Here is a 12,101-nt window from a genome sequence, read left to right as displayed (position 1 = left end):
TTGCACAATTTTTTCAAAATGGAATGCTAAACCACTCCCAGTCGCTAGGTGGCAGCAGCGATCTAACTAACCAATAAGCTGCCCTTTTAACCCAGCAGAAGAAGACTGACTACAAACACACACACGGGTACCCCAGTGTCAAGAGTGAGAGCGCTGATGGAGGAGTACAGATGGAGAAGTTTATGACGGTGAAAAGAATATCAGCAGATGCAAGACAAAAGTAGAAGAAGAAGAAAATATCATTTCTATAGCACCTCTCAAGATAAAAATCACGAGGCGCTTTTGAAAGTAGTGAAAGTAGCCGGCAAAAAAAGACCAGAAAATATGACGAAGCCTATGTAGCGCTTGGATTTACTGTGATCTTCTTCCGGCTCTTGGAGAGTACAGATGCTTTTTTCCTCCTCTCCTCCCTGTCTTATCCCCAAGGCTCTTTGTCTGTCTCTGGGTGTACGGAGCTTCTACATTTTTTCTTAAAACTGGAAATTATTAAAAATGGGCCTGGTCAGCTGGTCACTCAATGCGATTGACAAAATTTTCTCAACGATGAGAACGGGGGAAGGGGCTCCCGGGTGCCCCTCTGGGACAGAGCTAGCTGGGCATATCATGGACTGCTGGATACAGCGGAACCTGATCAGCTGTCTGTAGAGGATTCTGAAGATGTCTGGATATTCGTGGTGATGGTGTCAGGTTTCCTGCTTTTTGGCCTGGGAGGTTACCTGACTTACCGGGAAATTGACGAGCTGTTGAGGAATATTGACTCTTTCCCGGAGCTCAGGGATGGATTGCACCGGGCTGTGAATGCACAGACTCATATAATTGTCGAGATGAGTCGTAAGCTTGGAACTTTGGCTGAGATTCAGGCTCTGGCAAAAAAAGATGGATGCGATCATGGAGCGAGTGGACAAATCAGCACGGATTGGGATAGATTAATTACGCCATAATTGGGTTTTGAGAGGTTGAGGACCAACGGAACCTCAAGACAGAGAGGAAATTATCTCTGTCTGGCCCCAAAACAATTTCTTATCTGAATCTGGTGCCCTTGAGCCTGTGAGGCTGAAATGAATACCCCCCTCGGAAGAAATGTGGAATGCTGCCGTTACTATGGCAACTCTATCTCCCTGTCCCAGCATGGGCGGGACTGCAAGTTGTGAAGGCCACTGAGTCATTCCAGGAGTCACTGTGCCGTCTAAACTCAACGACCTCCTCCCCCCGTCCAGACGGAGGTGACGAGCGCTGCTTATCGCGGCTGCAGGCACGGACGTGTGGATAGTCCCAAACCCTACCACCCCACCTAGTGGACACTTATGTTGTGTGATATCCGAAGTCTGTTGCATTTCTGTCTGAGGCGTTTTTTTTTTGTTTGTTTGTTTTTTGCATAGCAAAGCTGCCCTCCTGGTGGAGGGTAACTCTGAAGTTGCTTTTTTTCCCTCCACCTGAACCAATCCTCATGTAACCCCTATGATCTCTATTAAGGTAGCGTGACTCGGGTTGCGAATGACCACAGTCACCAATTCTTGTCATATGTCTTTGGCTATGTATGCTTCATCGTGGGGCAGCAGTAGCTCAGGTGGTAGAGCGGGTTGCCTCATGATCGGAGGGTCATGGGTTTGATTCCAGCTCCCGCCAGGGGTATCCTGCTGTTGTGTCCTTGGGCAAGACACTTCACCCAACTTGCCTGTGTTAGTGGTGGTCAGAGAGGCCGACGGCGCCAAATGGCAGCCTCGCCTCTGTCAGACCTCCCCAGGGCGGCTGTGGCTACAAGTAGCTTACCATCACTAGCAGTGAGAGCGTGTGAAAGCGTCTTTGGGTGTCTAGAAAAGTGCTATATAAGTTCAATGCATTTTTATTATTATAATAATAATAATTTTTATTATTATCTTAGAATTGTGTGTACTGAAACTCTAATTTCCCTCTGGGATTAATAAAGTATCATTGAATTTAATTGAATTTAACTGAACACGGTCGGAAATGAAGAAAGACCTATTTGTGTTTTCTGCCTAAAAACTTTGGCAGCCGACAGTAGGAAACCTAACAAATTAAAGCGGCACCTGGAGACCTTGCGCCCCCGTTATATTAACAAGCCTCTGTACGTCTTAAAAAGTTGAAGAGTATCGCCAACAATCTGGTCATTTGATGAACGCTGTATCAGTTAATAAAAAGGCCCAGTTAGCCTCATACGAAGTTGCTCACCCCATTGCTAAGTGCAAAAAAGCTCACACAATAGCAGAGGAGCTAATACTCCCTGCAAAATTGGACATGGCTACAATCATGCTGGGTGAGAAAAATGCTGAAACACTGTGGACTGATTTCAATTCGGGGGGCGCAATTTATTTCTTTCCATAAATGGGGGTCACAACAGCAAATAATTCAGAACCACTGCTCGAGGGTAACAAGATATTTGACAGGCTTGGTTTTTTTTTTAGCGGAGGCGGTCAGATTATTGGTGGGGACCATTTATGGGCCATTCCCATCTGTACCGGGTCGGCCCGGGCCGGGTAGCCCCAGTCGGCCCCAGCCTGGCCCGGTTGATTCCACACATCCTTGCCTTAAGCCCGTGTGGGCTGATTCTGCCCACCAATCAGAGGCTTGCTCTAGTGGAAGGTGTGAATTTGCTGTCAGCAGTGGGTGTGTTGGCCCTGGTCGGCCTGAAGCAGACCCCCTCGAGAAGAGGGCTGAGAATGAGCCTTGGTTGGCCCGGAAAAATACCAGGCCACCCAGATATGTAAACAAGCTACGCTACCCGGCCCGGGCCGACCCGGTACAGATGGGAATGGCCCATTAGTCATCACTGGATATTGGTAGGGACATATCACTTCCGTCCATGCCAAATCTACGTCCATGGTCATGACATTTTCTGTTCTGTACTTTTTCCTTTTTCAGGATGAATTTTACTCACAAATAAAATAACAATTAAGATGATTTCACTTGGTAAACCTCTGTCCGTATGTGTTTGTGTGAGCTTGGTTAAAAGGTAAATGGTCTGTATCTGATATAGTGTCTACAACCCCCCCAAGGCACTTTACAACACAATCATTCACCCACTCACACACTAGTGGTGATGAGCTACGTTTTAGCCACATCTGCCCTACACACTAGGCGCCATCAAGTTTGTTCCTAAAATATCTCACATGCGACTAAACGGACATTCAAGAATGTGTTATCAGATAAAAAAGCAAAGATGGCACAGGCGACGGTGGCAGAGGAGCTAAGCGCTCGCCTCATAATCAGAAGGTTGCAGGTTCGAGCTCTGCTTAGTCTGTCACTGTCGCTGTGTCCTTGGGCAAGACACTTAGTGCGCCCCAGGGCAGCTGTGGCTATATTGTAGCTCATCACCACCAGCGTATGAATGTGTGTGTGAATGGGTGAATGACTGATTGTGTTGTAAAGCGCCTTGGGGGGTTTCAGGACTCTAGAAGGTGCCGTATCCAACACAGTCCATTTACCATAACTAAATAAGCCTCCCTCTGTCCTTATTCATTTATTTAAAGCATGATTATTAAAAACATGTTTTTTTTATTCACACTTGAAAAATGGCTCCAAAGAAGAGTAAACTTTTTAATTTGACACAAAAGTTCATTTTTTTAATTATTATCTTGAATGAGTTGTGCTATTTACTGCAAGACACCTCCTTATTTTTCTTTTCACACAATCGACCACACGTGTAAACAACATCATTAGCAAAGAAAAACAAAATCCTGGCTCTAGGCTGCATTCAGCATTCCCGAAATCCAAGTGAAGAAATGAAAAAAAGCTGGTAAATTTCTGTGATGTCACATTATTCTTTTAAAGTTGATTGTTGAGTTAACAAGGCTATTTAGGCAGCAGGAGTATTTTCTTGTTAACGTCTGCGACGGGCAAGAAAATGATAATTAGTGGTTTTTAATCTGACAAAGTTTAATTAAAATGACTAAAATCACATCAAACACAGACATGTTCCCCTAAAGGACATCACGTTTCTGTTAGTTCCTAATCCCTGATTAAAGTTAGTTAGCATCATTTATTATTAGTTTTTTTTTTTTACAGTGGATCAGATGATTTAGGATGAGATTCCCATTCTGTCCCTCTCTGAACTTGAGACAGTTATCCACTCCTTCATCTCCTCACGCTTAGACTACTGTAACTCTCTTTTCTGGTCCTGCTGGACCTGACTGCAGCCTTTGACACTGCTGACCATCACCTGCTACTGGAGAGGCTGAGAGACTGGGTAGGCCTATCAGGAACGGCTCTGGAGTGGTTCTCCTCTTATCTCTCTGAGCGCTCCTTTTCTGTGGCCATCTCCAAGTTTAGGTCCTCCACCACCTCTCTTACCCATGGTGTCCCACAAGGTTCTGTGCTGGGGCCTCTGCTCTTCCTCCTCTATCTGCTTCCTCTTCAGCACATCCTGAGCTCCTTCAAAGGAATCTCCTACCATCTTTATGCAGATGACATCCAACTGTACATCTCCTTTAAGCCCCATGAGATGTCTAAGCTGCAGCTGTTACACACCTGCTTAGACTCTATCAAAACCTGGATGGTGGGAGCTTTCTTCAGCTGAATTAAGATAAGACTGAGATCCTCATCTGTGCCCCAGAAAAGCTGGTTCCCAAAGTCAGAGACTCTCTTGGTCAGCTTGCTTCTCACACCAAACCTTCTGTCAGGAATCTTGGCGTGACCTTTGACCCAGCTCTCACCCTGGATTCTCATGTCAGTTCTCTTGTTGGCTCTTCCTTCTTCCATCTCAGGAACGTTGCTAAGCTGAGTCCCATTCTGTCTCGCTCTGAACTTGAGACAGTTCTCCACACCTTCATCTCCTCACGCTTAGACTACTGTAACTCTCTTTTCACGTGTCTGAGCAGAACCTCCCTGAACCGTCTACAGGTGGTTCAGAACGCCTGTGCTCGGCTTCTGACCAAGTCCTCCAAACACACCCACATCACCCCGCTTCTCCTCCAGCTTCACTGGCTGCCAGTCAACTTCAGGGTTCATTTCAAGATCCTGGTTCTGGTCTATGGGGCCTTACATGGACAAGCACCATCTTACATTGGTGATCTTCTTAGTCCCTACACCCCCAGCAGGTCCCTGAGGTCCAGTGATCAAAGCCTACTGGTTGTGCAGCACCAGGCTAAAGGTCAAAGGTGACAGATCATTTGCTGCTGTGGCCCCCAGACTCTGGACCTCTCTCCCCCTGAGCCTGAGATCAGTGGACTCAGTGGTCTCCTTTAAAAAGCAGCTGAAGACTCACCTGTTCAGGCTGGTTTTGGTGTGACCTTCTTCACCTCTCTCTCTTTATTCTGCTCTCCCCACCTATTCCACCTTCCTCAGGATCCACTGATTTCCCTCTTTCCTATTAACTTTCTCTCTTTCTTTACATTTTTAATGACAATTGTCTATTTTTGCTAATTTGAAATACATTTTTAATCATTTCCTAAATTATATTTTTACATTTTTTGTTTTTGTGTAGCGCCTCATGATTTTTATCTTGAGAGGCGCTCTTCTTCTTCTTCTTCTTCTTCTTCTTCTTCTTCTTCTTCTTCTTCTTCATTTAAATGAAATCTTTGTCTAAAGGGCATCCTCACCCTGAATGTCCCATTTCCAGATCCTTTTTTCTGATATTAAGTAAAACGGTCCTGACCGTTGGTGCCTTGGTTCCACTTCCTTCCTGACCATGGCACCAAAATATGCAAAGACTAAACAATCATCTTACAAGACAAACTAAAAGCGCCGCTTCATCCAGACCTCTGGGTCCATCTAAGACGGAAAAGACAAACACTTGATAAAGGTGCAAAAAGGCTGAAGAAAAATCCCCAAAATCCTCAACAAACAATGAAAGGAATCTTTAAATAAATACATGAATTCACTGAGAGTTTGTGTTTTGATGTTTTTATGACACCGGGTGGATGTGCTGAGGATTCACACTGGAACCGTTTGACTTGGCTGTCACGGAAAATTCAGCAACTTTCTGCCTTTGAAATATGTTTTTCATTAATATTCATTTTCTTTTTCATCTATGTGGTTAGTCACCTTAATGAATAATCAACTCTCAACCCCTAAATTTCTAAAAATGTCTGATGTCACATTTTGATTTAGCATTTGTCCCCAAGTGGTTAATATTCAGATTGTGTTCCAAAACAGACTAAAATAGTCTGTAAGGAGATTATCGGTGACAAACGGTTTGGCTTCTCTTTTTATCTGATATCTAAAAACAAAACTCTTGTTTTCTTTTGACATTTGTAGGAGAATCTGGGCGCGGTAGATATGGAAGTCACCTTCTTCTGTTTGTGCCGTGAGTTCACCGCTCAGCTTTGTTGGTCCTTTTCTCTCTGAATCAGGTCAGATTTGTGCTGATTGTAACAAAAGATGTTCTCTGCATGAGCACAACAGGCTTTCTACATCATAAACGTGAAACATTCAAAATGCAAACGGCTCACTCTAGCCCACCCACAACGCTGGAAAAATGACTGAAAAGAGTCATTTATTAAATGTGATTTTTCATTTTAATGACTAATCAGCCCAGCTGCTGCTTGTTCCCATGCACCCAGTTATTTTTCATGAAACGAATTGACTCAGACGTTGGATGTTGTGCAATAGGGTAAAGTGCTTTCTACTTAAAAGCAAATAAAACAATCTATGGGAGACAAAAAACATGACGCATGGATGGAAATATTTCCAACGTGACTGGATATTTTTTTTATTAAAATAAATGTCTAGTTAAATTATAAAACTTCCCCCCCCCCTTTAGTTTGGCATTGGGGCGACGGTGGCACAGGAGTTAAGTGCTCGCCCCGTAATCGGAAGGTTGCAAGTTCGAGCCCCGCTCAGTCTGTCGTTGTGTCCTTGGGCAAGACACTTAACCCACGTTGCCTGCTGGTGGTGGTCGGAGGGACCGGTGGCGCCAGTGCTCGGCAGCCTCACCTCTGTCAGTGCGCCCCAGGGCAGCTGTGGCTACATCATAACTCATCCCCACCAGTGTGTGAATGGGTGAATGACTGATTGTGTTGTAAAACGCCTTGAGGGGCTCCAGGACTCTAGAAGGCGCTATATCAAATGCAGGCCATTTACCATTTGGTATTAACTTGACTCCGTTTTTGTTTTGTTCGCCAAAACCGAGACATTTCCTGCTAAACGTCGCACGGATATGCAGATGTCATCTTTATTAATCCAAGGTCCAATCTGGACGCCTACAGGACATGCAAACTAGGCCCACCGTTTTGTCATTTAAATTTGACCCCACTAGAACATCAACATCACGTTAAACATTTTTGGGCGCCAAGGCCAGGTCTAACTCAGGTGCCGGAAATGACATGGAACGCTGTTGCCGTTTGAGACCTTTCCAAGTCATTCCTTCACATTTTGGTCTCCTGACGGTGCAGACTGTGACGCCGGATGGTCTTTTTCCCCAACGCCTCCTGTGTTGACGTTCCCAAGACCACCAGATATGGGCTAATTCTGGTCCAGATGATGTCATTACGGATGTCCTTTCTACATTAATAAGACCCAGAGGTATAAAAATATTTAGGAAAAATTGTGTTTTTAACAGAGGAGAACTACAGCGGTCCCTAGATAAAGAGGTCGTCTGTAGATCTGTCGCCATTAGCAACGCATATTGCTACATTAACAGTTTAGAAGATGAAACTTAGCCGAGAATGAAGTGAATGCACAGTAACATCCAGGTTAATGCGCTTTATCAGCTCATTAACAACCTCTCAGCTGTTTTGTATCATCACTGCTCTTTTGCATCACCTCCCTTCTGCTGCTGGAACTGAGCATCCCTGTGTGGTTTTATAATATTCCCCAGACTACTTGATTCACTAGAAAGCTCTGTTCTGTTCCTATTAACTTCACCAAATACTTTTACTCTTCAAACTACATTTGCACTCAAACTTCACTGATTTGCAGACGGGTGTCACACGGGGTTGCGTTTCTTGCCAGAGGACACTTGAATCGGTGCAGACTCTGGCCTGTCCACGGCTCTAACCAGACGGGTCACGGATGGGGCAAGCATGAAAAATAACTGGATACCAGTTGACATTTTAGGAAGCACCCTCGTGACTCATAAACCTAATGAGGAACTGGGGGTAGAGCACAACTTTTATTTCTTCGATGCATCTTTATCTCGGAGCATAAATAGGAAAAAGTGGATATATGGATCCCTCTAACGCGTCGTTGAGAGTCCTCAGAGAAACTTCCCGTATTACTAATAATCCAAGGTCGATACAAACTGTAAAAACACAGTAAAACTCCCATCATCACACAGCCCTCTGCTGATAATGGCCTGTAGGTCACTGCAAACAAAATCCATATATCAGTAACCTTGCCAGAGCCCGCGGATTGATTTATGCATCATGTCTAACTGGCAAAAAGAAAAGGTCAAAGTTATTAAGACATAAAAACAGTATGTATGGAATGCTGACATTCAGCAGTATGAGAAGTAAAGTTGATTTAAAACCAAACATGCATCCATAAATGTCAACACGGCTCATGCATGCTACAGCTGATGTCACTACTGGATTTTGATTCCTGAATCTGCTCCGGTTTTGGCGTGAAGCATTTCGAGTCGAACGCTACAGAGGATTAATATTCTGGAATCCCACAAGCTTAGGTAATAACTTTATTGTCAGTGTTGAAAAAAAGCTGTTCGATCCTGCTGTGAAGTTTTCTCCCTCTGGGAGCACCAGCAGAAGCGTCTGCGTTTAGACTGATAACGCTATGCTAGGAAATCCCTCATGTGTTTGTCTTTCCATTATCTTCACTTTTCAGCACTTTGAGTCTCAAACTAAAATAAAACCCACTACCGCTGCGCTTTTCCGAGCTTAAATCAACAGTATAGTTTTATGTAAGTTAGACAAAAACCTAGATAGCGATACATATTTAGTGGTGGAGTGCTCTTATTTTCCGTCTTGGAAATAAAATAATTTTTTACCAGCAAGACATTTTCCATCTGTTGTTCCAGAGACTGGGGCCAAGATGTGGAATTTTTAAAACCCCCCAAAAAATGTTTGCTCCAAACATATGAGGAGCCTATGACCACACCCATCTACTTTCGGACTACGGGGTCCCCCTACTGGCAAAAAAAATAATAATAATAATGTGAATCTTGGAGCCAATAAAAGTTATTTTCTGATCTCGAAAGATTTGTTCCTTGGATTTAACCTTAAATGTTTGTGAATTTTAATTCATTCACTGCCGTTGACGCCTAAAGTTGTCATTTTAAATCCAACCGTTCACTGCCAATGACGATTAAAGTCGTCATTTGCATTTTTTTACTGTGTGGGCGTCGAACGAGCCCCCGCACTGTAAGAACAAACATCCCAGCTCAAAAGCCGATCTTAAACCCCATAGGTCACACGTCACATGATCAGGAAGCAGAAAATCCATGTGTTAGGAGATCGTTTTGGGCCGCTGCTGTAAAAAAAGTGAGACGCGAACCAGAAAAGCTTCTGCCGATCACAATTCAACAACGGATTATGAAAAAACGGATAACGCTCGAAACACACAGATTCTTCCTGATGTAAGAGGTGAGTCTCCGCTTTGTTTTGGTTGTTTTGGCGTCTACATCATCCTAGCGCACAACGTTCTGTGACTCTTAAAAAAAACTGTAAAAACGGTGAGAAATGCTGGCAGCGAAGGGCTTTACTGATCAGGAAACGGCTGGCAGTGACTGAGTTAATATCAACAGGCAGCTAAAGTTATTTTAGGTTTTGTGTGAAAACACGCAACGCCTCGCCTCGCCTCACCTAAATGATGTTGTCACACCAGTCATGAAGAAGAGGAGAAGAAAAATGGCTGTAAGTTCAGCAAGGTCTTCCAGGACGACTGAAGGAACATTCAACATGGAGACAACCACTGTGCCAATATGTAATGGGGTAAAAACCTCGCACACACAGTTCTAACTGTGCTAAAACTAGGATGACACAAACTAGTTAATATATGAAGCTTCTATCATATATCAATATAAAATATTAATATAAGCGATAGAAGATCATACACCAACGAGCTTGGTCTAGGATTAATCTACGGATTAATACTTCATTTAAGATACTTAAATTAATAGCAAAAGTTTATTTATTCAACAGAAGATTCAGTAAGATTCTTTTCATTCGATAAATGGAAATGCAACCCTTTTCCGTGTTTCGTTTCAATAATGAGGCAAGTTTAAAAAATGAAGGAATTTATTACTGACAATTTTAAACTAAAGATTTGAAAACGCCAATTATAAAATGACCATTCATTGATGGCAATTTTAATGACAATCTTTAAAAGTATTGATATTACGTGTTTAAAAACAAACCTGTGACTGAATGGAGCTAAAAATGAGAATGATGAGTTTTGGATGCGTGAATGAAGTTCTCGGAAGGTTTCTTTCAGAGAGAATGAAAGCGTTCTGGGTGAAAATGATGGTTTGCGGATAACTGAGTTATTTTGAGAGAAACAGCATCAAACGTCATCTGTCGTGTTCTACCTCACCCAAACAGGGCCCTCTTTTGGATCCGGACATCAGGAGGATGGGTTTCATCCAAGATGACACTTCGGCTGGTAAAGGAGACACAAGTGTCCAATCGTCCGGTCCAGAGATGTCCTGGGTACACGGCTTACGAAGCGTTTGGCAGATGAACGTTCTCGTCTTTAACTTAACTTCAGAAATCAATGACTCTAGTAGAGTCTTCGTTTATCCTTAGCTATTCTGGTCGGCGTGACCGAACAGCAGGTGGAGGCTTAGGGACGGGCATTCCCTTTCCTCCTGGTGTTGGTTCAAGATCTGGTCATGTGGTCAGTAGCTGTGGGCAAGAGCTTTTGCGATGACATCAAATATGCGACATTTGATTTGTAACCATTTTAATTATGATTTTTTACAAGCTAATAAATCTCTAAGTACATGACAGACAGTTGAAACTCATATAAATATGTTTAATTTAAAATGAAGCACAACATATAGAATACCTTATCTATGTAAATTTGAGTACCCTGAAAAAACAAAACAAATGAAGACTGAGAGCAAGTCCAAAACAGAAGCAGAATGTTCTCAAGAGAAGATTATTCGTCAGTGAAAACTGATTGAAAAAGAAAGGGTGTGCATGGAATCTTTGGAACAATCGGATTACCAATCAGCACTAAAATAATCCAGAAAGAGGGAAACCTGGACATCCATGTTGAAATAATGACAAGGCTTTACGATGAAAATGGTAATGTATTAAAACGTTGCTTATCTTCAGAGTCAAGTGTGGGTTTTCTTTCATGGTGAGGACAGCGCACCAATCACAAGTACTACATCAGTACATCATAGGGATACGCCTAGCCTCACAGGCTTCATTTCCTCTGCAGTCCTGGCAGATTGTTAGACGTTGTAGGGTATTACACAAACCTCACATGCGAATCAAGGTGTTCCAGAATTAGAACATCATTGTACTGCCCTTGAGTGCCGTTCTCCTACATGTTTGACTGGCCCGACACATCTGAACATGGCTAATTAACATACTTCCGTAGAGCTTTGGAACATGCCTAGAGCCTGATTCATGCTTCTCCGTCTGCGTCAGAGCGGAGACACTCAACGTCCTTGCGGGCCTGCTGGAGAGCTCCGCAAGGACGGACGGAGTCGAGCTCTCTTTTCTAAACATTCGTCAGTCGAGAAGGACAACGCACGCTTGTGATTGGTCTACACCGCCGCCATTGTGCCCTCAAAAACAAAAAGAGAGCCGAGGACAACTAGCGGCAGACACGGAGCAGCTTGAAGAATACCTCACGAAAAAACTCTAAAATGTGAACGTTTAATTCCCCCGTGACTGGAGGAGTGAAAAGATGCACAGCAAGCGTTTTATTTGTGGACGTAATGACAGGAAACGTGGGTTTAGAGGTGGTGAGCCCACAAAGAGGTGGAAGAGAATGAGAGACAAATTTGTCTGTGTTATAAAGTCTCTTATGTACAAAAAACGCAATATAAACACACAATCTTGGACCGGATACATGACAGGATACCACAGAACAGTGCTACGCCCTCTGTTGACCTGCCGGGGAATTGCTTTGCAACACTCTCCAGGAGACGGAGAAGTATGAGAGCAAAACACTTCCGTCAATCCGTGCGTGTCTGTCCCTTGCGGAGCTGACTGAGAAGCATGAATCAGGCTTTA

The sequence above is a fragment of the Nothobranchius furzeri genome, chromosome 6, assembly GCF_043380555.1.
Source record: "Nothobranchius furzeri strain GRZ-AD chromosome 6, NfurGRZ-RIMD1, whole genome shotgun sequence".
NCBI classification, from domain to species: Eukaryota; Metazoa; Chordata; class Actinopteri; order Cyprinodontiformes; family Nothobranchiidae; genus Nothobranchius; species Nothobranchius furzeri.
The sequence above is the reverse complement of the archived record's forward strand: the minus strand, read 5'-3'. Positions refer to the sequence as shown.